Source organism: Notamacropus eugenii, chromosome 6 (assembly GCF_028372415.1).
Source record: "Notamacropus eugenii isolate mMacEug1 chromosome 6, mMacEug1.pri_v2, whole genome shotgun sequence".
NCBI lineage: Eukaryota > Metazoa > Chordata > Mammalia > Diprotodontia > Macropodidae > Notamacropus > Notamacropus eugenii.
In genome coordinates, this window is record NC_092877.1 from 174521241 (window position 1) to 174549059 (window position 27819).

General features: G+C 34.5%; 1 pseudogene; it reads right to left on the bottom strand.

Moving 5' to 3' along the window:
- Positions 1-1087: 1087 nt before the first annotated feature.
- LOC140512190 (nucleolin-like) lies at positions 1088-3838 on the bottom strand (annotated as a pseudogene).
- Positions 3839-27819: the final 23981 nt, after the last annotated feature.

Genomic DNA, 27819 nt, shown 5'->3' on the forward strand with positions numbered 1-27819 from the left:
AGTTTTGTAGCCCTTTGGTCATAGTACCAAATTGTTCTCCAGAATAGTTGGATCAGTTCATAATTCCACCAACAATGCATTAATGTACCTTGTTTTCCCCACATTCCTTTCAGCATTGATCATTTTCCTTTTCTGTAATGTTAATCAGTCTGTTTCTAAGATATCAGGGCAGTTTCCTTTATTATTTCTTGAAATGCAATGTTTAGGCTCTTTCTTTGGTAATACCTTTCAGGCAGTCCAATAATTCTTTAATTTTCTCTCCTCAATATATTTTCTAGGTCAGTTTATTTTTTCAATAAGATATTTCACATTTGCTTTCATATTTTCATTTTGACTTTGTATTATTATTTCTTAATATTTTATGGAGTTCTCAGCTTCAACTTGTCCAAACCTATTTTTTGAGGAATTATTTTCTTCAGTGAGCATTTGTATCTCTTTTTTCTCCATTTGGCCAAATCTGATTTTTAAAAAAAGTTCTTCCTTCCTTCCTTCCTTCCTTCCTTCCTTCCTTCCTTCCTTCCTTCCTTCCTTCCTTCCTTCCTTCCTACCTTCCTTCCTTCCTTCCTTTTTATTTTTCTTTCTCAGTGTGGAAGCAAGTTAAACTCTTTAATGTTTCCTAAGACTTGGTGCTGAAGCAGGAGCCATGAGAAAACGTTTTCTTTTTTTTCTTTACATTCAGAAAGTGAGGGGGGGAGGAAAATGAAAAAAAAATCTACAGATATTTGTAGAAATTTTGTACCTGAAGTACAACATTATAATTTTACAACAACTTATAGACAAAATAGTTAACTCCCACATCTACCAACTGTCTCTGAAAAAATCTTTGTGTGGAATATCCATCCAGTCACAATCAACATACTCTCTCCCTTGAAATGTCATCCAGGTTTTTCCAAAGGGAACTCTGGGCTGCATGATTTTATTGGAATGTTCTTACAAGCCTGTCGATGATTACAGGATAAACCTCCCACAGTCTGTTCAAATATCAGGGGAAAAGAGAAGGGGAAGAAGCTATTCAAACTTTATATTTTTTGTTTATGGCTTGTTGCCTCCCCTTCCTCTTAAATCTCCTTGGAAAGTACTCCAACCTTCAGTTTCTTTTGCCTCTGTCACTAAAGCCCCCTTTCCCTCCTCTACCCCTTGCTTGGCTATCAAACTCTCCATGATTACTGCCATCACAACTGCCCTCTTGACTCCCAAAGCCAAAGAGCTTGACCCAATCCAGAGTTACTTTGTTTCCATCAATCTTCCCATATTCCTTGGCCTCTTTTGCCATTTTCACATTTTCTTCTCAGTTGAAGTCCACAAAACCAAACCTTTAGATAACCTTATTTCCCTGTCTCTGATAATCTTGGCACCTACAGAGCAACAAAATAAATTTTTCAACATTTATTCTGTCATCTTTGGACAAATCTTTGATGAACAGAATTTTGTACGACTGGCTCCTTGGTGCTGCATTAGCTGTCTTCTGTCCCTTTAGATCCAGCTGGATGCTTTACCTTCAAGTTCTATGTTACAAGAATTCTAATCTTTCTTCACATTTTCCACAGAGGCAAATTCAATGGATGTGTCCCATTTGGGTCAGTCTTTGTTGTTCTGGGACAAGCTGATGGATATCACTTCACAAAGACTTCCTGCAGACTTTCTTCAGTGATCCAGTAGAAGAGGTTATTTAGCACTGGTCTGTTGGCTTGCTGTTGTTCCCACTCCAGAAATTATTTTTTCCACCTCTCTTGTCCTTTACTCTTCTTCCCTGTGTAGTCCAGAATGAGTGCTTAACAATCATTTATGATCCTGTTTCTCTTACAAGATCTTGTCCACCTCTGCTTCTGTTTTAAATTCAATATAGACAAATCCGTTGGATATTCCATCCTTGGTGCTGACCAGTCTGAACCCAATATCATCTTGAAACAGTTCCTTGAACTCTTGAGTTGATTTATAAGATAGATACTTGATGAAGAGCATCCTTGCTTCTAGTTTTTATTCACTTTGACTTACACCAGCTTCACTTCAGATCTAATCAAACTGGTGCCTCTGAGTTCCAGAACCTTTTCCCAAATCTTCAGTGGATTCCAAATCCATGTGGTGAAACTTCAATAAAATAATGGACATCCACAATGGTCAGGCTTGCTCTTCCTTCCTTCCTTCCTTCCTTCCTTCCTTCCTTCCTTCCTTCCTTCCTTCCTTCCTTCCTTCCTTCTTTCCTTCCTTCCTCCTCTCTCTGTCTGTTTGCCTCTCTCTTTCATTTGTTTTTTGCAAAGATGTCTGTGATTCCAGTTTTTTCTCAGAAGTGATTTTGTTAAAATTCAGGTGACCAGTGAAGAGACTGAAATTTGAAAATGTTTCAATTTTCAGTTTCTGTTTCTTGGCTTCAGGGGTTTTCAGTTTGTCTACTTCCTTTTATCCCTCTTTCCTGGTGCCTTTTGGATGGGCACCTGCCCTTCTTTTTCTTCCTCCTCCTCATTTTCCTCCTTCTCCTCCTCTTCTTTCTTATTTTCATATTCTTCCTCCTTTTCCTCGGAGCTTTCCCAGTTTTTCCAGGGGCAGAAGCTGCCTTCCCTTGGACAAGTATGATATCTGTAGTTTATTCTTTGGAGTCATTCATATCTTCATTCTCATAATTATGTTTTTCTTCCTCATCCTCAGAGATTTTTTTGGCTGAAATTGCTCTATTTTTGTGACTTTCGGAAGTTCAACTTAAATTCTACATCTTCCTCATCTTCACTCCTTGTCTTTGCATTCACTGCCCTCTTTCTTGGCATTCTTCCCATATTTTCCCCTTTGGTCAGGAGAGGAACTGCTGCTTTATCTGGGGTGGCTGTACTTTAGCTGGAATAGCTCCCTTCTTGCCTGGAGTGATGACAGCTTTGGCTAATGTAGCTATTTTCTTGGCAGGAAACACAAAGGTCTTCTTACCAAGGGTCATGACTGCTTTCTGTAAGGTATGGTGTCAATAGTGGCTTTTATTTTTGGCTGGTAGTAGTTTCATTGCTGGTATAGTCACAGCCTTCCTATCAATCTTCTGAGAGATGGTAATCTCTCCCCCAATACTTTCTTTTTCATCTTCTGACATGTCTTCATGTGATCTATTACTGTGGGGGAGGAGTCATATTCTTTGGCTAACATGTATTTTTAGCAGCCTTTCTGAGCTACACAATAGTGGTAGTGCATAACTAGGAGATGGAAGGTACAGATCACATCGACAGAGGCATAGGCAACATTAGTGGTGGTGGAGAGCACATTCGGTTCCTGAGAAACCCTTTGTTGACTAAGACTGAGACAAAAGACTGAGCCTGCTCTCTTGGCACAACTACATCTTTAAGGGGTTATTTTTATTAGTGAACTTTGTATTTCTTTTTCCATTTGGTCAATTCTTCCTTTTAAGGAGTTATTTTCATCAGTTAAGTTTTATACCCTTTCTTCCCATTTGGCTGATTCTATATTTTAAAGCATCATTTTGGAGACTTTCAGGAGCCAAGATAGTGGAGTAAGCATGAAATCACCATAGCTCTTTCATATTTACCTTCAAACAACCATAAAAATAGCATCCTGAAATAAATCCTGGAATAGTAGAACCAACAAAAAGATGGAATGAAACATTATCTTAATACAAGAAACTTGGAAGTTTGGCAGGAAATGTCTGTCTCACTCAGGCAAAAGCAGAGTGCAGTCCAAGATAGGAAACATCTGAGTTAGCTAGCAGCAAGCCTTGCCTCAACAAACCAGTGGGAGATCCTGGGCCCCAGTGCAGTGAAGTAGCAAATGCCAACACTAGGATCCGTCCATGTGCCTCAGCATAGGTAGGAGTATGGGCAGCCACCAGCTCCAAGAATTGACACATGCTTCAGTTTAGCCCTAGGCAAACAAGTGGACACCAACCCAATAAGTGCCTAACCAAATGGGCAGGTCCCAGTGACAGGACTCCACACATAATCCAGCATAGCCAGGTAAACAGACAGCTGCTAGAGTCATTCTCCACCATTTGCTTCAGTGTATCCCTGGGTAAACAGACAACCACCAGCTCCTGAACCACCATATATCGCACTTTAGCTTGGGTAAATACAAGAAAACAATGCAGAAACCCTCATCAATATCCCAGAACACCCCACACCAGCATCAGGATTCCAGCTGGACACGAGGTAAGTGGTCACAAACCCTACAGCCTCCAGCAACACCAGTCAAACCCCTACACCATCACCTCAGAGCAGCAACAGACATTAGGCTCCCCCATGGGCCTCAGGGCAATATCAACACAACACCAGGTAAACAGCCAAGACCTGCAGTCCTTGTAACAAGAAGTCTGAGACAATGCCCCTTCCACCCTGGGAGCAGAGCTCAATTTTAAAACACAGAAAAAGGACCAAAAATGATAAGCAAAAACAGCATGTAACCACAGAAAATTATTATAGTGACAAGAAAGATGAAGACACAAACCCAGAAGAGGACAGCAATGTCAAAATCTATGAGTAAAACATCAGAGAAAAATGAAAAATATTGTCAAACCCAGAAAGAACTCATGGATGAGCTCAAAAAGGACCTTAAAAATCAAATGAAAAGTAAAAGGAATTAGAGTAATGCAAAAGAACAATGAAAAAAGAGTCAACAGCTGGAGAAAAGAAAATAGCTGCTTAAAAGTAGAACTGACAAAATAGAAAAGGAGGTACAAAAGCTAACCAAGGAAGACAACTTCTTAAAAGTTAGAAATGGGCAACTGGGAGCTAATGACTCTATGAGACATCAAGAATCAATCAAACAAATTCAAAGAATGAAAAAAATAGAAGAAAATGCAAAATACCTCATTGGAAAACAACTGAAATGGTATATAGATCCAGAAGAGACATTATCAGAATCACTGGGAGTATCTGAAAGCCATAATCTAAAAGAGGACCTAGACAGCATTTCAAGAAATTATCAAAGAAAACTGCCCTGGTATCCTGGAACCAGAGGACAAAATTGGCATCAAAAGAATTCACTGATCACCTCAGGAAAGAGATTCCAAAAAGAAAAACCCTAAGGAACATTATAGTCAAATTTCACAAGTATTGAGTCAAGGAAAAAATACTACAAGAGGCCAGAAAGAAGCAATTCAAATATCAGGGAGCCACAATCAGGATTACTCATGCCTTTGGAGGTGCACCATTAATGGATCTAAGGATCCTTTAGGATTAAAGGATCAAGTTCTATGAACTTGATAATCAAGGGGCAAAGGAACTAGGACTGTGACCAACAATCATCTACCCAGTGAAATTAAGAATAATACATTAAGGGAAAAATGGTCTTTCAATGAAACAGAAGAAGCATAAAAGATAAAAAAGAAAATATAAAGGATTCAACAGAGTTGAACTCTTTACTTTCCTACATGGGAAGATGATACCTGTAATTCTTAAAAATTGTATCACTAATAGTACAGCTTAAAGAAATATAAACAGACAGAGGGTACAAGTATGAGGTGAATTTGAGGGGATTTCATAAATACCATAATTAAGGGAAGAGAAAGAGGAGTACAGTGGGTGCAGAAGATATGAGGGTAAATTATTTCACACAAAGAATTGAAAAAACCTATTATAATGGAAGGGAAGGTAGGGGGGTGGGCAATGGGCGTCATTTGAACCTCGTTCTCATCAGTATTGGCTTAAAGAGGGAATAATGTATACAGTCATTTGAATACAGAAATCTATCTTACCTGACACAGAAGTAGGAGGAGAGTATATTAAGTAAAGGTGGGGGGGGGGGGTACTGACAGAAGAGAGGGCAGATCAGGGGAGGTGGCAGACAGAAGCAAAACCCTAGTGAAGAAGGAAAGGGTGAAAGATGAGAGAGGACAAACAGGAGGAAAAATAGGATGGAGGGAAATACACTAATCATAACTGTGAATGTGAATGGGAAGAACTCTCCCATAAAATGGAAGAGGATAGCAGGGTGGATCTAAAACCACAATTCTATAATATGTTGTTTACAAGGAACACACTTGAAACAGAGAGTCACACACATACATGCACTCACACACATGCACAGACACATTGAATAAAGGTCTGGAGCAAAATCTATTATGTTTCAGCTGAAGCAAAAAAAGCAAGGGCAGCAATCCCGATCAAGAATCAATGAAACAAAAAAATCAAACAAATTTTGCAAAGTAAAAGCAAAATTAGAACTAGTTAAGAGACATAAGGAAACTACATCTTGCTAGAAGGTACCTTAGACAGTGAAACAATATCTATGCTAAATATATATGTACCAAGTGCATCCAAATTTTTAAAGGAGAATTTAAGTGAGTTACAGGAAAAATGGAGAGCAAAACTACACTTGTTAAAAACCTTACGTATAATTAGGAAACATTTAATGAAATAAAAATACATTAAACCAAAAAAGTGCTAAATTAGTGAAAAAATGTGAAGGACGGTGAACTAGATGTACCAGAATCTAAAACTATATTATAAAGCAATAACTATCAAAACTGTCTGCTACTGGCTAAAAAAAAAAGTGGTAGATCATTGGAATCAATTAGGTACACGAGACACAGTTGTAAATGACCATGGCTGTCTAGTGTTTGTTAAACTCAATTCTTATTGAAATAAAATGATTGTGTAAATAAAACATTTCATTTTAGAAAATATTTTGTATTCTTTGATCTATGATTTACAATTTAATCCAGTACTTCATATAACTATGTCCTAAAATAATTTTTATGTCTCAGTAATGCAAATATATATTTTTCCAATAGCATTAAGGAGGCTAGTATTTCCTATGGAAACATACTAAAAAGAGTGTTAATAATAGCTATAAGCATTCTAAATTTTCCTTAAAAGCAAAAGTGTGAATTAGATTGAATCCAGTTAGATGATTGGTTCATAACTGACAGATTCAGATTTCTACTCTAAATCTGTATTTGAGTTCAGTCTTGGTAACTCTAAAGAATTAGTGTTTATTTTTTGGGAACAAGGCAGCAGATTTTAGGTTTATAAATCCATAGGCAGTATATTTTGAAAACACATACAGACTTAGCCAAATTTAGATCTGGAAAGGACTTTAAAAGATATTTTTACCAACCTCCTGATTTTTCAAGTGAGAAACTAATGTTAGAAATTTGAGTCCAGTTCCGCTGACCCCTAAACCAAAGCTTTTTAAATTCTGTTACACTGCCTCTGGTTTGTGGAGAAAATTACCTTCTGAAAAATAAACATAAGGAGATGGATTTCTGTTACAGGACAGAAGTTGCTAAAGAAACTAATGTCTTTTTTAACCCTTTGGTGGTATTTTAGATGGCATAGTCATGAATTATGCTTGATTTTTACTTAAATCTCAAAGTGAAAATATGCGATGTTATCAGTTTTTAGATATATGTTGAATTGTGGTGATATTTAATAAGTACAAGATGCTTGGATAAAATTATCCAGATATAAAATGTGAATAAATGATTTGCAAATGTACTTCTTCAAATTAAAACTGACATAAAACCAAAGTCTGCTTATATCCTTATTATGCAATAGTGTACAAGCACCTGTCCTTTGCTAACACACAAACACCAAAATCCATTGCTCCTCATTAAAGAATGTCTTGTTTACTTTCAGGAGGCAGGGGAAAGGGCAAGTCATTCCCAAAGTTTTTCCTTCAATATGTATTTCAGACAATGTTGTGAATAATTAGTATAAAGGACATTAAATTCTATTTTAATGGCACAAAGAGTAATGAAAGACAGTTTAAATTTGAAGCATTTCTCCTTTTCATACACTGGGAACCCTGCTCTAGACATGCAATATATGAACTACTCTGTGCATACAATATTCTCAGTCCTTAAATATTCTGAAATGGGACTGTTGTAGTTATTTTCTGTAGCAGTTTTTCCTATGTGATTTTCAAACCTAGCACTACCTACCCAAATGGCAGTGATACCAGCTCTCCCTGAAACCTTATTACTCTTAAAAGAGCAATTTGGTTGGTTGCACAGCTATTAGGATCACAGAATCAGGCTGAAAGCTGTCAGTACAACTGATTCTCATCTTTTTTCACAACCCTCACATCTTGTCTCCTTTTTTTCTAGACTCTGGCATTACTGTTTTTATCATTCTCAATCAAGCTCACACTGAAAACTAAGAATATATTTCCACTGAAACCAAATTGAGAAATAGAAAATATTTTATAGCTTTTTGAGTAGCAATAGAAGTGCTGGCTGCATGTTATGTGTAAGGAGCTGTATCAGTGGAAAATGGAGCTTTCTTTAAGCTGGCATATTATTTCAGCATCTAAAAATGGCAAAGCAACTCAGGTGTGTGTTTTGAATGATTAAACGTATTTCTAAAGGCAGGAGGATGTGAGAAATTCCTGGAAAAATTTGTGGAGATGCTGTCATCAAGGAAAGTAAGGAAAATTACTACATTTGAACTTCTCATCATTCTGATGTTCTTCTTTGGACCAAGTCTGAGTAAGGTGACTAGAATCCCCTGGAAAGGAAAACCATGGAAAGGTGGTAAGTGATGAAAGTTTCATATTAAATTTCTGAATGTGATTAGAAAAGCTAGTTAACGTTAACTTAAACACTGGCTCATGTTATTTCCTGGTAAAGATGGAATAATCATTCCCTTCGAAATGAGATTTTAATTCTAGGGAAGAGCATTTGTAATGTTGCTTTTGAGAAAGAGATGGAATGCTTTTCTAGCTTATTTGAGTGTTAAAATAATAGCTTTCAGTGAGGAGACCTACATAGAGTCAAATGCACAGTGTCTTAGTGAAAATAAAGTGCTTAGGAAGCTATGTGACTCCAGAGAAACAAATTCTAAACATACCAGCCCTGAATTATTAGCATATTTTGACAAATGATAAAACATGTCTATGAATGAACATGTTATGAAATAGAGTGCCAGCAACATTGATTTTGTCTCTGACTATATCCTTTATCTTGTGATGAAAAAGAAAATTGCAGGTAATTTATTGAAAATATATTTTGAATTAATGAGGTTCTTATGCATTTTGTACACTTTAAAATGTTTGACACCTGAAGAAAATAAACTGAAGGTAAAAAAGAGGTAAAGGAGGAGGCAAGAACAGAAGCCAAAATCTTCCAATAAACACGCCATTTTATTAATTCAGTCTGCCCACTTCCCCATTGTGGCATTTGTTTATGTAAAACACAAATTGTCTAAGTATGCTCTTCAGAGAATCATGACTAAAAATGATGCTGCATAAATATTCAATGTCAGTATGCTGGATGGCATTTTAAAAATTATTATTATTATTGTGTGTATGTTTTGATAATTTTGATAGAAGATTTCCTGGGTTTTTTTTTCTTCTGAAGTCACTTTTGCCTCAAATGTTTATTTCAATTCCTACAGTGTTTTCTGTATTTTAGGGTTTTGACTTGTTTTGTTTTACTTTTCTGCTGTTTTAATTAATTACAACATCTCAACAGGAGTATCTAAGCACCACAGTCCCCTATAGGATCAATTACTACATTTACTTTTGTTGAATTAAAGGCATTACAAATCTTTCACCTATTATGGCCTTCAAAGGAAAAGTTCCTGAAGGCACTTAATTTTGATGGCTAATTCAAAGTATCCACGACCACACACATTATTTTCTGGCCATGGACATATCACCATGTTACTCTATGTCTAAATATTTTTGGGTGATTTTCCTCTCTTACAAATATAAACTTTTATTTTTAGCAGTCATTTTAGAATTGGCATTGGACCTGGAGATGTATGGCCTTGTTGACTTTGAAAGATGTCAATATTAACTTTGAATTTTTATTATCTTTTAAGAGAGTTGGCAGTCAGTATGCATTTTTGTCGTTGTTTTCATTTCAGTAATTTCAGTCATGTCCAATTCTTTGTCACCCCATTTGGGGATGCTAGAGTAGTTTTCCATTTCCTTCTCCAGCTCATTTTAGAAATGAGGAACTGAAGTAAACAGGGTTAAGTGACTTTCCCAGGGTCACACAAACTAGTAAACATCTGAGACCAGATTTGAACTGAGGAAGGTAGATAAGTTTTCCTGATTCCAAGCCTATGCTATATCCACTCTGCCATCTAGCTGCCCCTAACATGCAGTTTCAATCTCCTATAGTAAATAAAAGTGGGAATCTTTGAAAAGTCAGACAAAAATATAAGAAAGATAGGTTGAAAATTAGTTCTCATATTAAAAGTATTTTAAATTAATTACAGGTACTTTTAGATTATTATAAATTTTCAAAAGTGGAGAGAGTCATAAATAGACATGTTTAAGCTGTCAACTGCAAATAATTTCAGAACTATTTCTTCTCTGAAAAATAACCATCCCAAATGTACTTTAACTTGCTCAACTAATTTAGCTGTTGCTGTATGAAGATGCTATGACTCCGTGAAGTTTAAGATTGCAATTATAGTAACATTTCACTTCCTATTGGAAAAAAATGTCCTTGAGAGTTGAAATTGAGTAGCTGAAAAACTTTAAAAATAAGAATGTTTTATATTTACACTTCCTTTCTAAAAAATGTATTTTGCATCTCTGAGAAAACAAATAACTAATTTGTTTTGATCCAGAATTCTCTGATAACCTATTAATTGTATTCTTATATGTGTCCTAGAAACTCTGAGTTCCTAAATGTAACTTAGCCTTGATCTTTATTTTGATTTAACCATGTATATAGTATACATTGGAAATATTCATCCATGATCTTAGCTCTTGATGGTGGTATGTTACCTTACATATTAATGGATTCAAAACTCTACTTCATTGTTTCTTGGCTATTGTGCAGTTAATTACAAGTATTTCAGTCCACATGCATTTATTAATCTCTTTCCTTCTAAGTACTGTGCTAAGACAGCATAAAAATACAACAAAAAGAAAGACAATCCTTTCCCCTTAAATGCATTACATTCTAATGGGAAGATAATACATAAAAATAAGCTGAAAGGGGAGGTGGGAAAGTATGTGGTGCACAAACATGAAGGAAAAGTTTCCATTGCAGCCTTTTGATAAATGAAGAAGAGCTAACTGTTTCAGGCACCCATTTTAAATGACGGTTATGGGAGGATTCATCCAATGAGAAGGAGGGAATATCGTGGAGGAGGATGTTTCTGAGGTATGAATTTCAGGTCTGAGGTGATCTTGCAGCATGAAAAAGTTTTTGGTGTGTGATTGAGAAGTTTGTAGTTCAGTTTAATAAGAAATGCAAAGATATGAATTTAAGATTGCGGCTTCTAAAAAAATAAGAGTTTTATATGCACCTAACACAGCACCACATGCAAGTAGCAGCCTAGCAATTCCCATTTGAATACAAAGAAATATACCTAAGTGAGTAAAAACAAAGCAGAATAAGGAAAATAATACATACAGTGACTACCACACACATACACACAAATTTAAAACTGAACATAGAGTAACACTCAATCTCCACGTCTGCAAGGAAGGGAAGGAGGTTCATTCTTATCTTTCTTCTTTAGCCGTTTAATTATCATGACTCATTGTTTAGTTTTGATTTTGTGTGTATGTGTAGTGTCATTGTATGTATGATTTTTCTTGTTCTGTATTGCTTAGCACTTTTTTAGAAAGTGGTGATAGAATGAATCTTCTTTTAAAAAATAGTTCCATCAATCATATGAGTTAATAAATATAAAACTTTCTGCAAATTTAGAAAGAATTGTCCAAAACACCAAATGTTATTATTTTATTATATGACTGATTATCCATTAGGGGATGAAAATCTTAGAGACGTGAGTCAATTACTTAAGATTTTCTATTCTGTGTATTCGAGGCTTTTATCAAGTGTACTTTATATTTTCATCTGATATGTAGTTTTTCTTCTTATTCTGGCTACCTAAATTTTATATCTACAATAGTGTTTTTTGCTATTTTTTGTATAATTGAATTTATATATTTGAAATCTTTTATGTTTATGTCTTTCTCCAAGCTAGTTACAAATTCATCTTTCTAACACTAAGGTTCTTTTTCCAGTGTGGTAAAAAAGATTACAATATTTGGAGTCTGAAGAAAATTGGATTTAATTCTGTCACTTACTATCATAGGACTATGGACAAGTACTTTAATCACACCAAACGTCTATTTCCTCATCTATAAAATGAGTCTAATCTAGTCATTTGTTGATGCTCTCTCTCCCTGCCAAAACCAGGGCAGGTAATAATTTCTTGATGTTCTTTAGTGATAATTTCTTTCTCAATAAAATGGAAGGACAAACTAGGAGAAATTAATTTCTGGATCTGATTCTTACTGACAGGCAAGGACTGTTTGGTTTGGTGAAAATCATAGAAAAATGGAACTTTTAAAAGCTGTGGTCAGTTTCAGATTATTATGGTTCTCTATGTCTTAAATCCATGATCATATCTCCTAAATATAACTAAGTATGACTTCCAATGAAAGAGAGAGAAAAAAACATTTTTTATGCCATTGGGCTATAAAGCTTTATGAAACTCTATCCTAGCAAAATTTGATTAATTAGTATAAAATTCTTAACATATTTTAAGGAAAGATAGAGACTGGAGGTTTCAATCTTACATCTGTAGATTACATAAAATCATTTGTGAAACCAATATGTACAGTATTGTACATTTTTGTACATATGTACAAAAATGTACAAATGTTTGTCCCCCTGTCTCATGCAAAGCATATTTAAGTAATGTAATGTCTACACAATATTAGTTTTAATGTACTTTTTCAGAATTGTCATATGTACCTGTAATGGTAATTTAAATGGGAAGATCTTTCCCTTTCATTAATAGGCCCTTGTGACCTGCCTGGGTCACATGGAATTCTGAGCCACATGGAGCCTTTAGTGGGAGGAACTTACTGAATAGGTGGAACAGGAAGAAGTGGAGCTGTAGCAGAGCTGAGAGGAAGATGGTCAGGCTAGTCAGGGCTGGGAAAGACAGAAAAAGCAGGCAGGTGGGAGAGCTTGTTTGAGATTTTGTTTAAAGGACCCCATTTGTGATTTGTTTCAGGAAACTGGTTTGTGGGAAACCTAGCCGGGAGAAGGCTTGGGGATGGCTTTGTGCCCTGTAGTGCTAATGTGTATTCGCTTCTTGTTTACTATGACAGATTTGGCTTTCTGGTGTTGGGATTTTATTTTGTGGTGTCTGAATAAATATTTTTCTTCTGCCTTCTTTGTGGAGAGTCTGTTATACTTTGTGATTCAGAACTATGCCACTATATTCATAGTCACCATTGGTGCTGTGAATATTATTTTGGTGATATATTACCATAATGGATTTAGAAAATATTAATAAAAATCCTCTGCATTACACAACATCCAAAAAAGTCTTAGTGCAACTTTTAGCTATTAAAGATTAAAACTGCATTAAGACTTTTGGGATACAACAAATTAACAGAACACAAAATTCATTGCCATAAGGCTGCTATAAATTATTAATATTCCTTACTACAAAAGGATAAAGATAATTAATATGATGACCTACTTTGAATACGTGACAATCACGTCAAAATCCCAAAGAAACGCTTTTGAAATAAAAATATCATTACATCAAGGAATAATAAACCCTAATAATAGCAAAATACTACTGAATTTATAGAATAACAAAAAACATATTTACCTACAGATGGTAAACACTTATCAGATGACTAAAGTTTAAATATACAAATAATGGGACATCTGGGGGAACTTCTGCTCAGATCATAATATGTTAAAAAAAAGACATCGAGTCAGTAACTGAGTTATATAGATTTGGCAAATCAGGACAAGGTAATCGTCAACAAATTTACAGCAAATTACCTTACTAAGCTCAGACTTACAAATTGATTCTGATTGTGTAACTAAATGGTGGAAATTGTACAACATGTTACTGTAAACTATAAACATTTAACTAAATATCTAGAAAGACATGCTGAAGTGGTTAGAATCATGTAAATGGAAGCTTGCTAGCCTTTATAAACTGAGATGGCAAATCCCTGAATCATAAAAACAAATCAAAGAATATCATGGAGAACAAATAAATTATCCTTAGAGTGGAGCATCATTAAATAGAGGATTTCTATCTACAATTTCTTGGATGTGAAATTTATTCATATTTTAAACAATGTTTTGAATTCATGTCAACATATAAAATCCTCTAAATTTCTAGTATATATGCTTTCAAAGTATATATGCTTAGAGAAAGCATTCATATCCTCTCCTTCAGATTATTTGCTACTAGACTTTTAGTAGCATTAAAGATGTTTTCAAAGAGTCTACAAAGATGACTTATAGGATATAAAGAATGAACAATGCTTTTGTTGAGCCATAAAAAGTAGTCATTTTAAATGAACAACTGACAACATTAAATATAAATGAATAATGGTATATTATTCAAAGACAATATTTACCTGAATCTAGGAGAAAATGATCAAAACTTGATGATATTAACAATTCCATAATTGTTCAATAGTTATCAATCTGCTACAAAAGAGTATAGTACTTTTGCTGACTTGATCGATTATCACAAAGCATGATTCAATTCTATACGTAACCATTAACAAACTCCTTGCTCTTCTATAGCCCTCTGTATCCCAATTATTCTGAACACAAGGTTATGTATCCTCACAACCTGATCCTTTATTCCCAATGCCTTCAACCAAAATCTGCAATGTCATACTCTAAAACTACTCACTCTTTCAAATATATTCTCTGGAATATTTGTTACAAAGGAAAGAGTTATTTTAATCTTAAAACTTTTCCTTTCCTACTACTTTTCATGTTTTGGATCTTATTGAGACTTACCTCTCTCTTAATCATGAGAATCAGATATAGAAATGAATTTCTTCTGATTAGCCCCTCTACTTTATGAAGAATGAAATGACTGCTAAGGACATTCAAGAAGTTATTACCTGCTCTGATTTTGGCAGGGAAAGAGAACATCAATAAATGACTGGATTAGACCCATTCTATAAATGAGGAAATAGACGTTGAGAGTTTAATGGGGAATATTTAATTTGTTAGCATTTAGGGTTTTTTAGTTGCATGCTCATTTTTTAATATGCCTTTTCTCTTTTATTAATTAAAAAGTATGGAGATAAAAACTTCCCCTAATTACTACTTTCACTGCATTCAAATTTTTTTGTAGCTTATGGTCATTATCTTTAATATAATTGCTGATTATTTATGTAGTTTGTTTTTTAACTTACCCATTGTTTTAGTATTAGTTTCCAATTAGTTTTTAATTTTTATCTTAAAGGCAGTTTATTGCATGCATTTTTATTGTGTTATGGTCAATAATAGGTACATTTTATACGTCTTCTTTGTTTGCGTCATTGTCTATGGTATATTTTAGCAAAATGCATTTTTCATGTTTCTCTCTTTAAATTAAGTCTATTTTTGCTGTTACTTTGTCTGAGCCCATGATTACTAACCTTGGTCTTAAAAAAAAAATTTAGCTAAAGCTTAATATATGCTACTGCAGCCCTTTATTTTTAACTTTTGATGTATCTTTCTACTTCACATGTGTTCTCATAAACAACATATCAGTTCTAATCCATTCTGCTTTTTTTCTATTTTATAGATGGGCTAATTTCATTTACATTCATAGTTATGATGGCTAATTGTGCATTTCCTTCCACCTTATTATATTTTCTTTTTTTTCCCCAGCTCCTTTTTAGGATTTTCTTTTACTTCTTACCAATCCTTCCCTTAATCTACCATCTCTTTTACCCCCCAGTCCAACCCTCCCCTTTCCTTTCCTTTCTGTTTCCATTTTGGGTAAGATGAATTTCTGTACTCAACTGTGAGAATATTTATGTGTATTCTTCCATCTATTGATCAGCTCAGATGAGACTGAGGTTGAAGTGTTTCCATGCCCCGTCTACTCTTTCTTCCTTGTTATGTAGATATCTACTTATACACCCTATCTATGTGAAATAATTTTCCATTCTTTTTTCCTCTTCCTCTCTCAATTTTCTCTTCCTCATCTTTTCATTTTTATTTCAAATAGTCAAAACATATCAGAATCTTTATCAAGTCCTCTATCTAATCAGATTGTCTATAACCACTGATGATTATATAATTCTTATTATCATAAGGATAATAATTTTAACCTTATTCAATAAATTATAATTACTAAATCATGTTTATGTTTTTATGCTTTTCCTGTTTCTCAGATTATCTATTTAACTCTGATTTTTTCATAAATAATCCTGAGAAGTTCTCTATTTCCACTCATGTAGGGTGGAATCTACTGGAGAGCACAGGAGAAGATGAGATCAAGTAAAGAAAGAGAGATATTATTAACAATTTATCTTTAAGAAATCTTCTTTCTTTACTGTCCCAAAAGAGAAAAAAGAACACTTTAGTGTGTACATAAGAATCCTTTAATTAAATAATTTAGGTTTTATAGCACTGATATTTTTGAAACTACCATCAAGAGTGTATCAGCTTTACTACAATAAACATTTCTAGGGGATTTATAGCATAAGCATAAACATTTTGCTCCTCTTGGTATGTTGCTAATATATGGTCTTAAAAAGTATTTTGCCACCTCCCAAAATTAAGTTTTCAACCTGTTTGTGTGTGTGTGTGTGTGTGTGTGTGTGTTTGTGCATGTATGTATGTGTAATAAAGAAAAAGTGGAAAGTTAGGTGATTGTGTCTTCAGTTCCCATAGGTGGGAACAAAGCTCAGATTTCAAAACGGAAGCTTGGAAAATGATTAAAAACTTGAACAGAGCCTATTTTAAGAGAGTATTTGGAAAATGAATACATCAAATATAAAAAAGTAAAGACAAGTTGACTAAGCTTATTTAGTTGAATAAGGTCTTTGATTTGGGGGTTTTAAAAAGGAAATAGGTGCTAGTTTATTAAATGACAAAGGTCATTCAAGCACAATTCTTAATTCTTAGAAAAATAATTTCTAATAATTTATTAGGTGCTTCCTGTGTTCCAGACACTGTGCTGCATTTTGATGAAATAGATAAGTAAAAATGGAGCAGTTCCTGGTCTCAAGGAGTTTATAGTCACTTCATATTCAAAACTTACTTATCTCTAAAATCCAGACTTTGTTCGTTACCCATTTTTATATTCAAAGTAACATTTCAACCTTCTGTGTCATTTATACTAGTAATTATCCAAGGCCAACTGTAAAAGTACAACTCATAAAGATTGTGTGAGGAATCACTCAGAACCAACTTAGTGTAGTGAATTAGCCAAGATTGCATAGTTTATGGTTTCTACCATATGAAGTCAAGAAATGATAATAAAACAAGGATGTGATTTTGGTAATTAATTATGAGTAAGAGTCTCAAAACAAACTCATGATAATCTTTGTGGAGAGGTTTCTTCTCAAGTACTTACAGTTTTTGAAAATAGACTTTAAAGATCCAAAACTTTTACTTGTTAATTTGTTTTCATTCATGCATACTGAAAGTGAGGTCTATAAACTTGTTTCTTAAATTTTTGATAATTGTATTAAATGTTTTTCTATATATTTTATTATTTTAAAGCTTTATCTGAGAAGGAATCTCTTAGCCACATCAAATTATCAACAGGGTCCAAGACACTAAAAATAGATTAAGATCACCTTATCTATGGGGACACAAAAGTAACCTTTGGCTGGCTATAACAACTCATTCAATTAATCAAGTTCCTCAGCCTTATCATGTTTGATGGTGGTGACTATATCAATTATATATGTAAGGGTGGGGATTGATTAAATCAATTGATTGTCTTTTCCTACTTAGCCCCAATATCTTATCAATAGTGAACACAACTAGATTTCATTAATCAAAAATAAGAATTAAATGTCTAAAAGACATAGACCCTTCTCAAATGATCAGTCAAAGGAATTTAACCTATTAAATGAAGTCTCTTAAAACTTTTTGAAGACTCGTTTGAAGGGTCCCAAGTATGTATTAGAAGTATCCTTAGAACCACTGACACTACTGTCTGAATCAAGACAAAGGATATGCTAAGGGAAAAAAATGCAAAACTTCACAAGGAGAATAGCAGAAAAGTTACAGATACACTATGACAAAGGGAAATATTTTATTGATTCCAGCAAAGGATTTCAAGAAGGTAAATTACCCCCACTCCCCTTTCACATATGCTTCCTCTACTTTGACTGTATTTTCTCTCAGATACTATATATGATTGTTAGAGATTGTGTCACAGCCTTTGGAGGTAAGAGGTGGTTATTTGGTACTAACCATAATACTATAATAGATATCAATTTCTTGACAATGAAGTTGGAATCAGTAACTGATATCTACTGATGATCTTGGAGTGAAACACATTGCTGGGACTCATAAGCCACATCATTAGAAAGACACAAAACCCCTCAGGATGCCTAGAATCCTGGATGGAGGCAGCGGAGCTCTGGGGATCTGATCTACCAGTGTCATTGGCAGGGTTAGAAGAGTAAGTCTAGAGCCTATGTTGCTACATTCAGAATAAATTGTTTGCCCTTTGCATTTGCAGGGACCTATTGGAGAATTTATCTGCCTAGAACTTTCATTGTTGAATGTCATTATTTTCAGGGTCTGCTATAGAAAGAAGAGAAAATTTTGTCTCTCGTTTTAGATTTCAATTACATAGCAATCCATTTTCTTGTGTGTTGCCTTAAAAATTAGAACATTTTTTCATATAAATTCTTGCCTGTTTGAACTCTTATTTCCTGATGTGTATTGTATTGCTTTATCTAGTAAGAGTACTGCTATTAAAATGGAATGTATAGATTTTACATTTCTAAATATGGTTGCATTAAGTTTGAGTAGAGCATACTGACAAATTAAAATGTCCAAATATTTTATTTGTTTTTAAGGAGGCCTACAGTGCATTGGTTATTTGTAACATGAAGTCAGATAGATTGAGATCATTATGAACTGCAGGTCCATACAATAAGGTTTCTTAGTGGCCTAGAGGTTCCCAGTTATCAACCCAAAGTGCTCCTTTTGGGGAGCCCCACACCTCTTTGAGGACTTTTTCTGACTTTCTCTTCATTTAAGCTAACTTGGTTTCCTAGGAGGGTTGGTTTATAGAGTTCTTTGGGATTATCCTAGCAGTGACAACATCCATTGGAAGAAATGTGGATGTATGCATAGGGGAGAAGTTTAGCGTACCTTTAAGTGTGATTGCCTAAATAGAAAAAGACATCTAGGTATTTTGTCCAGACCTCAGTTGGATGGCTTTATGAACTGAAGGAGTCATGGACCAATTTTCACTCAGGATATTTTTATTTCTCACCTGGAGGGGCTACTTCCAGTCAATCCTTGGTCGAAACTCCCTGTGAGAACACCGAATGCTCACAAAAACTCTTTATATGACAAGTCTTTTTTTCTTTTAATTTTTTGTGCATTTTGAATTTAAATGCAAAAAAGGGGGAGGAGGAGGAACATTTCCATGTGTACAATAGAACATAAAGAGAAGATTCAATATAAAACCATGAAATTTCATTTGACTATGTACTTCTTTTAAAACTATGAAATAAATACTACACATTGTTTTTTAAATTTTGACTGGATCTTTTTTTATTTATTGAAAAAGGCATTTCCATGATATAGTGCAATAAAAAAGATTATACATGAATATGAAAGCACAACTTGCTATTGTGTTCAAATGTAGAACAAAATTATTGTGCAAATTTTTTCTCTTCTTTCCTCCCCCTGTCCTAGATATGGCTACCATTAGATTCAAATTAGACTCAAATATGATTATATACATACATATGTATATATATATATATATATATATATATATATATATATATATATATGTGAAAAATTATTCTGTATATACTTCTTATGAGCTTATGGAAGAACTTACTAAAGAATTTGTGAGTTCTTTCTCTGGATGAAGATAGTGTCTTCCTTCATATGTCCTTTATAAACTTATAAACTCAAAGTCATTCTTAAAACATTCTTAGTTCTGCTCATTTCACTCTTCATTATTTAGTACAAGGCTTACCATATTTTTCTAAAATCATTGAGATCATCATTTCTTATAGCACAGTAACATTCCATCACATTTATATACCACAAGTTGTACAGTCAGCCAATAACACAGTGGTAAAATGATATCTCAGGATTGTTTTAATTTGAATTTCTCTAATCTATAATGGTTTAGAGAAAATTTATATGACAAATTATTTTCATTTCTTCATTGAAAAACTACCTGTTCATATTTTTTGACAATTTATCAACTGGGCAATAACTTGTATTCTTTGACCCAGCAATACCACTACTAGGTGGTATCTGCACCCAGAGAAAGAACAGATAAATAGAAGTACTTATAGAATGATTTTGTGTGTGTGTGTGTGTGTGTGTGTGTGTGTGTGTGTGTGTGTGTGTATCTAATAGTAGCCATCTCTAGGGTGGAAGGAGAGAAGGAAAACTGGGGAAAAGGGAAAAATTTACATAGTAACTTTAAAAGGAATATCAGGTTGTACTTAATAGATTTGCAGTTTCATATATAATCATTTTATTATAGTATGCTTTTCCCCACAAATTTAAAATAAATAGAAATTACAAAAAAATTACTTTTTTAGAAACGTTACATGACTTCTAGTGCTTCCAGCCATGTCATTTGTTGTCAGTACAATGATTCTATGAGGTTGAAAAAAATCCTTTTTTCTTGCATTAAGCACAAAAAACACCACTTAGCTTTGTGCATTTTGAACTCTGCACTAAAAGTTTTAAAAGGTAAGAAGCTTTTTCTCTCTCAACCACCACTGGAATGAATAATGCATAAATGTAAAGAAAGGTTTAAGGTTCTATTGAAGAAAGTTCATTTAAATTATACATAATTTTCACAGATGCCACATATAGTACATTTTGGCTTCAATTACAATAAAGTTTCTATAAAATTGTCTATTTTTTTCTCAAGAAAACAACAAAATTCCCTTTCAACTCCATTCAAAAGAATAAAGTGGAACTTGAGAAATGAGAAATGGTGAAAATATTATGAAGTATCAATTCCTCTGGAAGAAACAAAGGAAAAATTCTTAAACTATAAACACAAACATAAATATATGCAAGGAGAAATCATGACACATTAGGTTATTCTTGAACTAAGGCCTCATGATCTGTCTAAACCTCATGATTTATCTAACCTTTGCAGTGGTTGTGATCTCTCCTATGTACCTTAAATTAAACAGAATCTGCCAGGCCTAGAGGCCTGTGGGCTACCCGAGTCTTCCCTTACCTCTATCGGAGGTCTTCGGTTGGCCAAACCGGATGCTCGTATGAGAGAAAGGACGTTCCAGAGTCGAACAAGGGTTGAGCTTTATTTCAGGGTCTAGTTACAAGTGCAGGGGAATTCTTCCTTAGGAGGGAGCGAAGAATCTCCCAAGGAGGCAAAGATCTTACAATAAGAGATTGGAAGTAGAAGTATAAGCAGGGAGAGAGGGGGAGGGGAGAGAGGAGAGAGGAAAAGCGGAGCCTTGTTGTCCTCACACGTGGCCCCTCCGCCCAAGAGAACTTTCAGGCTTTCCTGATCCTACTTAAGCTCTCCAGCCGCATAGTTTGCATCTGAATACCGTGCTGTTAGGTGTGCCCAGATCCGGGACAATCTCGAGGGCGGGGAGAGCTCTCTCCCATCACGTCTCTCATGGGAAGAGGCGGAAATACACGAGATAGCTCGGTTCACCTCGATTCCCAGTCGTTTCCTGGGGGGTCTCGTGAGAACTCTAAGATTTAGAAGTTCCCACCTTTACCCGCCCGAGACTGTCCACATGGAATTGAGCTTCCATCCCCAGCATCTCCCCCTTTTTGTTTTGCGCGGCGCGCACATGGCTCTAGAGCAAATAGTGGCTGGAGGCTGAGTGGATTAGGAAGGCCTTTAGCATATGAGTACCCCACAACAAGACTTCATTTACACAGAAATCTGCAGCTAGCACAACTGACAAAGAGAGGCATCAGACAAAACAAAGATGAAGCTAAATGGCTGAGTTACAACAAGAGAAAGGGCAATAACTAATTCCAAAGCATATTCTAAGAGAAGCAGCTAGTGCTGGCGCCTTACACATCACCACCCCCTCAGTCATGCAAGTGGATCTCAACGGCCAAGCCTGAATGGCCAAGCCTGTGGTATTCAGGCAAAAAGTTGTCATCTCCCGAAAAGTTGGTCACCCCTTCCCCCCCCAATGTCCTGGGTTTGTGATATCAAAGTCCTCCTTCAGCCGCTGGAAAGAGATGCCTAGATGGAGTGGTCAGCTATGTTGGGATGAGTGCTGCTTCCTCTCTGGGCAGCAGGGTTAAGGCTGTCAGCAGCAGACTCAGGTGGTGCATGATCCTTCTCCGGGGTCTCCGCCTCCTGCGTCTCCGCCATCTCCGACATCGGTTTCCACCGACGGATCTTTCTAATGGGAATCCATGCATTCCCTTTTCCTGTGGAGACACAAACATACCCTGGACCCCATATTAGTATCTTATACGGACCTTGCCATTTCCCTGAGGCCATATCCTTTACCATGGCCCATGTGTCCTTATTTCCAGCCTGGGTATTACTTTCCTTGCGGGGTTGTCGTGGAATAGTCACAAAATGTCTCATAGCTGGAGTAGTATGTGAGTTTTTTGAGACAGCTGTATCAAGCTCTGATTGTATTAGGCAATCTCTTAATCTCCCCCTTTTTTGTTTAGCGAGAATCGCCTTTAAGGTGAGATTGATAAGGCCGCATACTGGCTGTTCATTTTGGTATAGCTGCTGCCAGGTGCTCACAAATGCTTGATTAACATCTGTAAGGAACCTGAATTTTACGGATTTTTTCTTTATAACAAAAACAGGAGCATTCCAGGGTGACTGTGATGGCTCTATATAATAAAGATTGATATTTAATATTTTATCTGAGGATATTTGGAAACAATTAAAAAAGAAAACTCATGAAAAAAATTTATTAAGTTGTATTTTTCTACGTTGCAATCATTTAAATATTTTTAAAGATGTCTTATAATGGATAAATGAATCCTTAACTCTATATTAATATTCAATGAACAAAATATTTTTCTATTACATTTCTTTGAATTAGATGGTCTTTAGTTTCCTGTGCTCTTTGACATTCAGTTTCTATGTATCATAATTCGATAAATTCCAAACTTACAATTATTTATCCATCTGACTTCCAACTAAAGTATAACATTTTTATTCATTATTTTTTTCAGAATTATTGTGAAACTTCTTTGAGCTTATGGATATTTCTTCCACTCAAGATCTACTAACTGTTATTCTATCATGTCCAATCCTAAAAGAAAAAAAATTAAGACTGGTCCCGTCCACTTTCCCCCTCAATACTCTACTCTTATTTTTTTCCTAGAAATCCCATTGTATTCCTAATCTTACTTTCTCCCTTGAAAGTCCCTCCTTAAAGATGGAATAAGAAGCTAAATTTCTAAGTGTGACAATCAAGTTCAGGATTTCAGACAATAGTCTATTTCACATTATACAGATTATTCATATTATATACTGATGTAGAATCAAGGTTTCTGGATAACTTACAAACCACTGTTGAACAGTTCATAATCACTCATATAAAAACTCTAAGGGGAGATATGTACTATGTTACATGTCATGGCAAATCTTTTTGTCCCTCCTTTTATTTAGGAAATTGCAATATATTTGTACTGCTCCCAGGAAGTCAGTTTTCTCTAGAAATATCTATACTCCAGAAGGTCTTAGACTCCTAAAACCTGCAGAGTTGTGTTTGTTCATGTAGAAAAATTATCTTCCAAGACAATGCTACTCTTTGCCCTGCAATTTACATTGTATTTGTATTTAGGATACAGGCTTGGGATGGTTTTGTTTTGCCTTTGGGCACAAAGAACTTAGCACAGACCTTGGTGTGTAGCAGGTATTTAATAAATGTTAGTTGACCGACATAATTATTGATGACCAACATGCATAGTGATTCTAATAGATTTGAATAGTTTTATTTTATGATTTTTTGAAATATCCTCCAGGATTTTGTTACTTTGTCAAAGTTTTCAGTTTTTAATGATTTCTGTATAACACTACATAGGCAAAGTTGCTGCTGTGCCCAGTGGATTTCAGGTTCTTACTCTCTCCTTCTCTATTAAGGGGTGTCTCATAACTTTGGACACAAAAATGTGGATTGAATTCAGGTCTAGGGAAAACTGACCCATAGAGAGAGGTCAGACTATATATGTTGTAAATTTCTCTGACTCTTTATAACCACTCCCCTTCCCAGGCTCTATAGAGAAGCATTTAAAGTTCAGGTTTGGCCCATACCTAAATATGAAGAAAGAAGAAAATAGTTCCATGTCTCAACAAGCTCATAATGTAATAAGGAGACAATATGCAAAAAAATATGAACAAACAGGATATATACTGGATAAATTGGTGATAATCCTAGAAGGAAGTCACTGACATTTACTGTGATCAGGAAAGACTCCTTCCATAAGCTGGGATGTTTTCTGGGACCTGAATGCAGAAAAACCAAGATAGGTAAGAAAAGAGGATATTTCAAACCAGGAGGATAGCCAGTGAAAATGCAGTCAAGAGATAGTTATATATACAAGGAACAAAGATTGATTTTGTAATGCTTTATGAAGGGTACATTTATCATTTCAGGTACATTTACATATGTGTGTTTGTAAGTCTTTTAGGGTCTAGCATGTGATTAATTTTTGAAAGTTATCATGGTGTTCTAGGCCAGGCTTGACTCAAGCCAATCCAGGATTCAGGGACAGGTTTAGAAGTCACTAAAGTACTTGACCAATTTATATTTAGCAAGGAGGTTTACTCAACAGTAGCACATGGGGTATATTGAAAAGAGATACTACGTTTGTTTATTAGGGCAGTACCTGATCATTTGCCCTTGAGGATTTTTGGTATTGATTTATTTATTTTATTCTCTCAGTTTTGTTGGCATAGAACTCTACATAGCAGATTCTGATAATTCTTCCTCCTTCTTCTAGATTTGTTGTGCTTTCACATTGGTAGTTTTAAAAAAATTGTCCTTTTAAATTTTTTTCCTTTTTTTATCAATTTGATTAGATTTTTCAAAGAACCAGATTGTAGTTCTCCCCCACCAGCTCAGTAGCCCTTTGCTGTTTCAAATTTATATCTACTTTAAATGTTAATGTTTCCTCTTTCGTGTTATTTGTATTTATTTAATGGATTTTTGATTTTATATGGTAAATTATGCACGTTGTATTTTATTTATGTATATTTTATATTGATTTTTATTTAATGTTCTATTTTTCTATTTTGTAAAATATGTTAGATGCAATTTTTCTCTGAGGATTTCTTTGCCTGATTCCCCCTAAAACTAATAAATTGCCTAATTATTACTAACATCTTTTGTGTAATTATACATTCTTTGTATGATTTGTTCCTTGATCAATGTGATATTTAGGATACACAATTTTATAGGCATTTGGATATACTTCCAATTGCTCTCCAGAATGATTGGATCAGTTCACAATTCCTCTAACAGTGTATTGGAGTCCGAGTTTTCCCACAACCCTTCTAATATCCAGTATTTTCCTTTTGTGTCATATTAGCCAATCTGAGAGGTGTGAAGTGATACCTCAGAGTTGCTTTAATTTGTATTTCTCTAATCAATAATGATTTAAACTATTTTTTGTATGACTATAGATAGTTTTGATTTTTTCCCCCTGAAAACTGCATTTACATGTCCTTTATTTATTTATCAATTAGGGAATGAATTATATTTTTATAAATTTGACTCAGTTCTCTATATATTTGAGAAATGCAGATTTTATCAGAGATACTTTTGAAAAATTTTCTCCAGTTTTCTGCTTTTCTTATATTGATTTTGTTTGTTCAAAAACTTTTTAGTTTTATGTAATCGGAATGATCTATTTTACATTTCACAATGCTCTCTACATTGTTTCATTCCTAAATCTTTTTCTTATCCATAAATCTGAGAGATAAACTTCTCCATGCTCTCTTAATTTGCTTATGGTATTACCCTTTATGTGTTAATCATGTACCCATTTTGATTATGTCTTGGTATAAGATGTTGGTCTATATCGAGTTTCTGCCATAATATTTACAGTTTTCCCAGAAGTTTTTGTCAAATAGTGAGTTCTTATCCCAAAAGTTGGGGTCTTCGGGTTTGTCATATACTAGATTACTATGATCATTTACTATAATATACCTAATCTATTCAAATGATCCACCACTCTATTTCTTAGGCAGTACCAAATTGTTTTGATAATTACTGCTTTATAATACAGTTTGAGATTTCTTATAGCAAGATCAACATCTTTCACATTTTCTTTTATTGATTCTGTTGATATCCTTGATTTTTTGATCTTCAAGATGAATTTTGTTATTTTTTATAGCTCAATATAAAAATTTTTTGATTAGTGTGGCACTGAACAAGTAAATTAATTTAGTCAGAAATGTCATTTTTCTTTTATTGACTTAGGTCTATCCACAAGCAATTGGTGTATTTCTAGTTGCTTAGGTTTCACTTTATTTGTTTGAAAAATATTTTTTTAAACTATGTATATAGAGTTCCTGGGTTTGTCATGGAAGAAACACTTCCAAGTATCTTATATTGTATACAATTAGACTAAATGAAGTTTTTCTTTCTATTTCTTGCTCCTGAACTTTCTTGATAATATATAGAAATGTTGATGATTTGTATGGGTTCATTTTGTATTCTGACACTTAGCTAAAGTTGTGAATAATAATAAAGTTGATTCTCTAGGATTTTCTATGTATGATATTATATCATCTGCAGAGTGATAGTGTTGTTTCCTCATTCTCTATTCTAATTGCTTTAATTTCATTTTCTTCTCTGATTGCTATAAGTAACATTTCCAGTACAACATTAAATAATATTGTGATTATGAGCACTGTTGCTCTTCCCCTTATGTTATCAAGAATGCTTCTAGCTTAAACCCTGTAAAGACAGTGCTAGTTGATGGTTTTTGATAAATACTGTTTATCATTTTTTTCATATAAATTTGTTTATTTTCAGTTTTTAATATTCACTTCTACAGAATTTTGAATTTCAAATTTTCTTCCCATCTTCTGCTTACCCCCACCTCAGGATAGTGTGTATTCTGGTTTTCCTTTCCTCCAATCTACTTTCCTTTCTATAGGTCCCCCTCCTCATCCCTTCTCTTCTATTTTCCTGAAGGGAAAAGATTTTTATATCCCATTGCTCATATATCTTATTTCCTAGTTGCATGTAAAAACATCCTATAACATTCATTTTCAAAGCTTTGAGTTCACATTCTCTCCCTTCCCCCTCTCCACCTGCCCTCGTTGAGAAGGCAAACAATTTAATAAAGGTTATACATGTGTGGTCATGCAAAACTCCTCCATAACAGTGATGTTGTGAAAGACTAACTATATTTCCTTCTATCCTGTCCTGCCCTCCATTTATTGAGTTCTCTCCTTTGACCTGTCCCTCCACCAAAGTGTTTGTTTCATATTACTCCTTCCCCCAATCTCCTGTCCCTTCTCTATCCCCCCTCTCATCCACTTCCCCTCTGCTTTCCTGTAGGTTAAGATAAACTTCCCTACCTAATTGAGTGTGTATATTATTTCCTCCTGAAGCCAAATCTGATGAAAGGAAGGCTCATTTATTCCCTCTCACTTTCCCCTTCTTCTCCTCTTCTGAAAAAGCTTTTTCTTGCCTCTTTTATGGGAGATGATTTAGTACTTCTACCTCTACCTTTCTCTTTCTCCTAGTACATTCCTTTCAACCCTTAATTTTGCTATATAATAATATATAATTATTAATAATGCTATATAAGCATCCCTTCATATTCAGTTCACTGTGCCCCATTCTCTCTCTATACATATATGTATATACACATATACGTACACATATACATATATATGTTCCCTCCAACTATCCTAATACTGAGAAAGGTCTCATGAGTTACAAATATCATCTTTCTATGTAGGAATGGAAACAGTT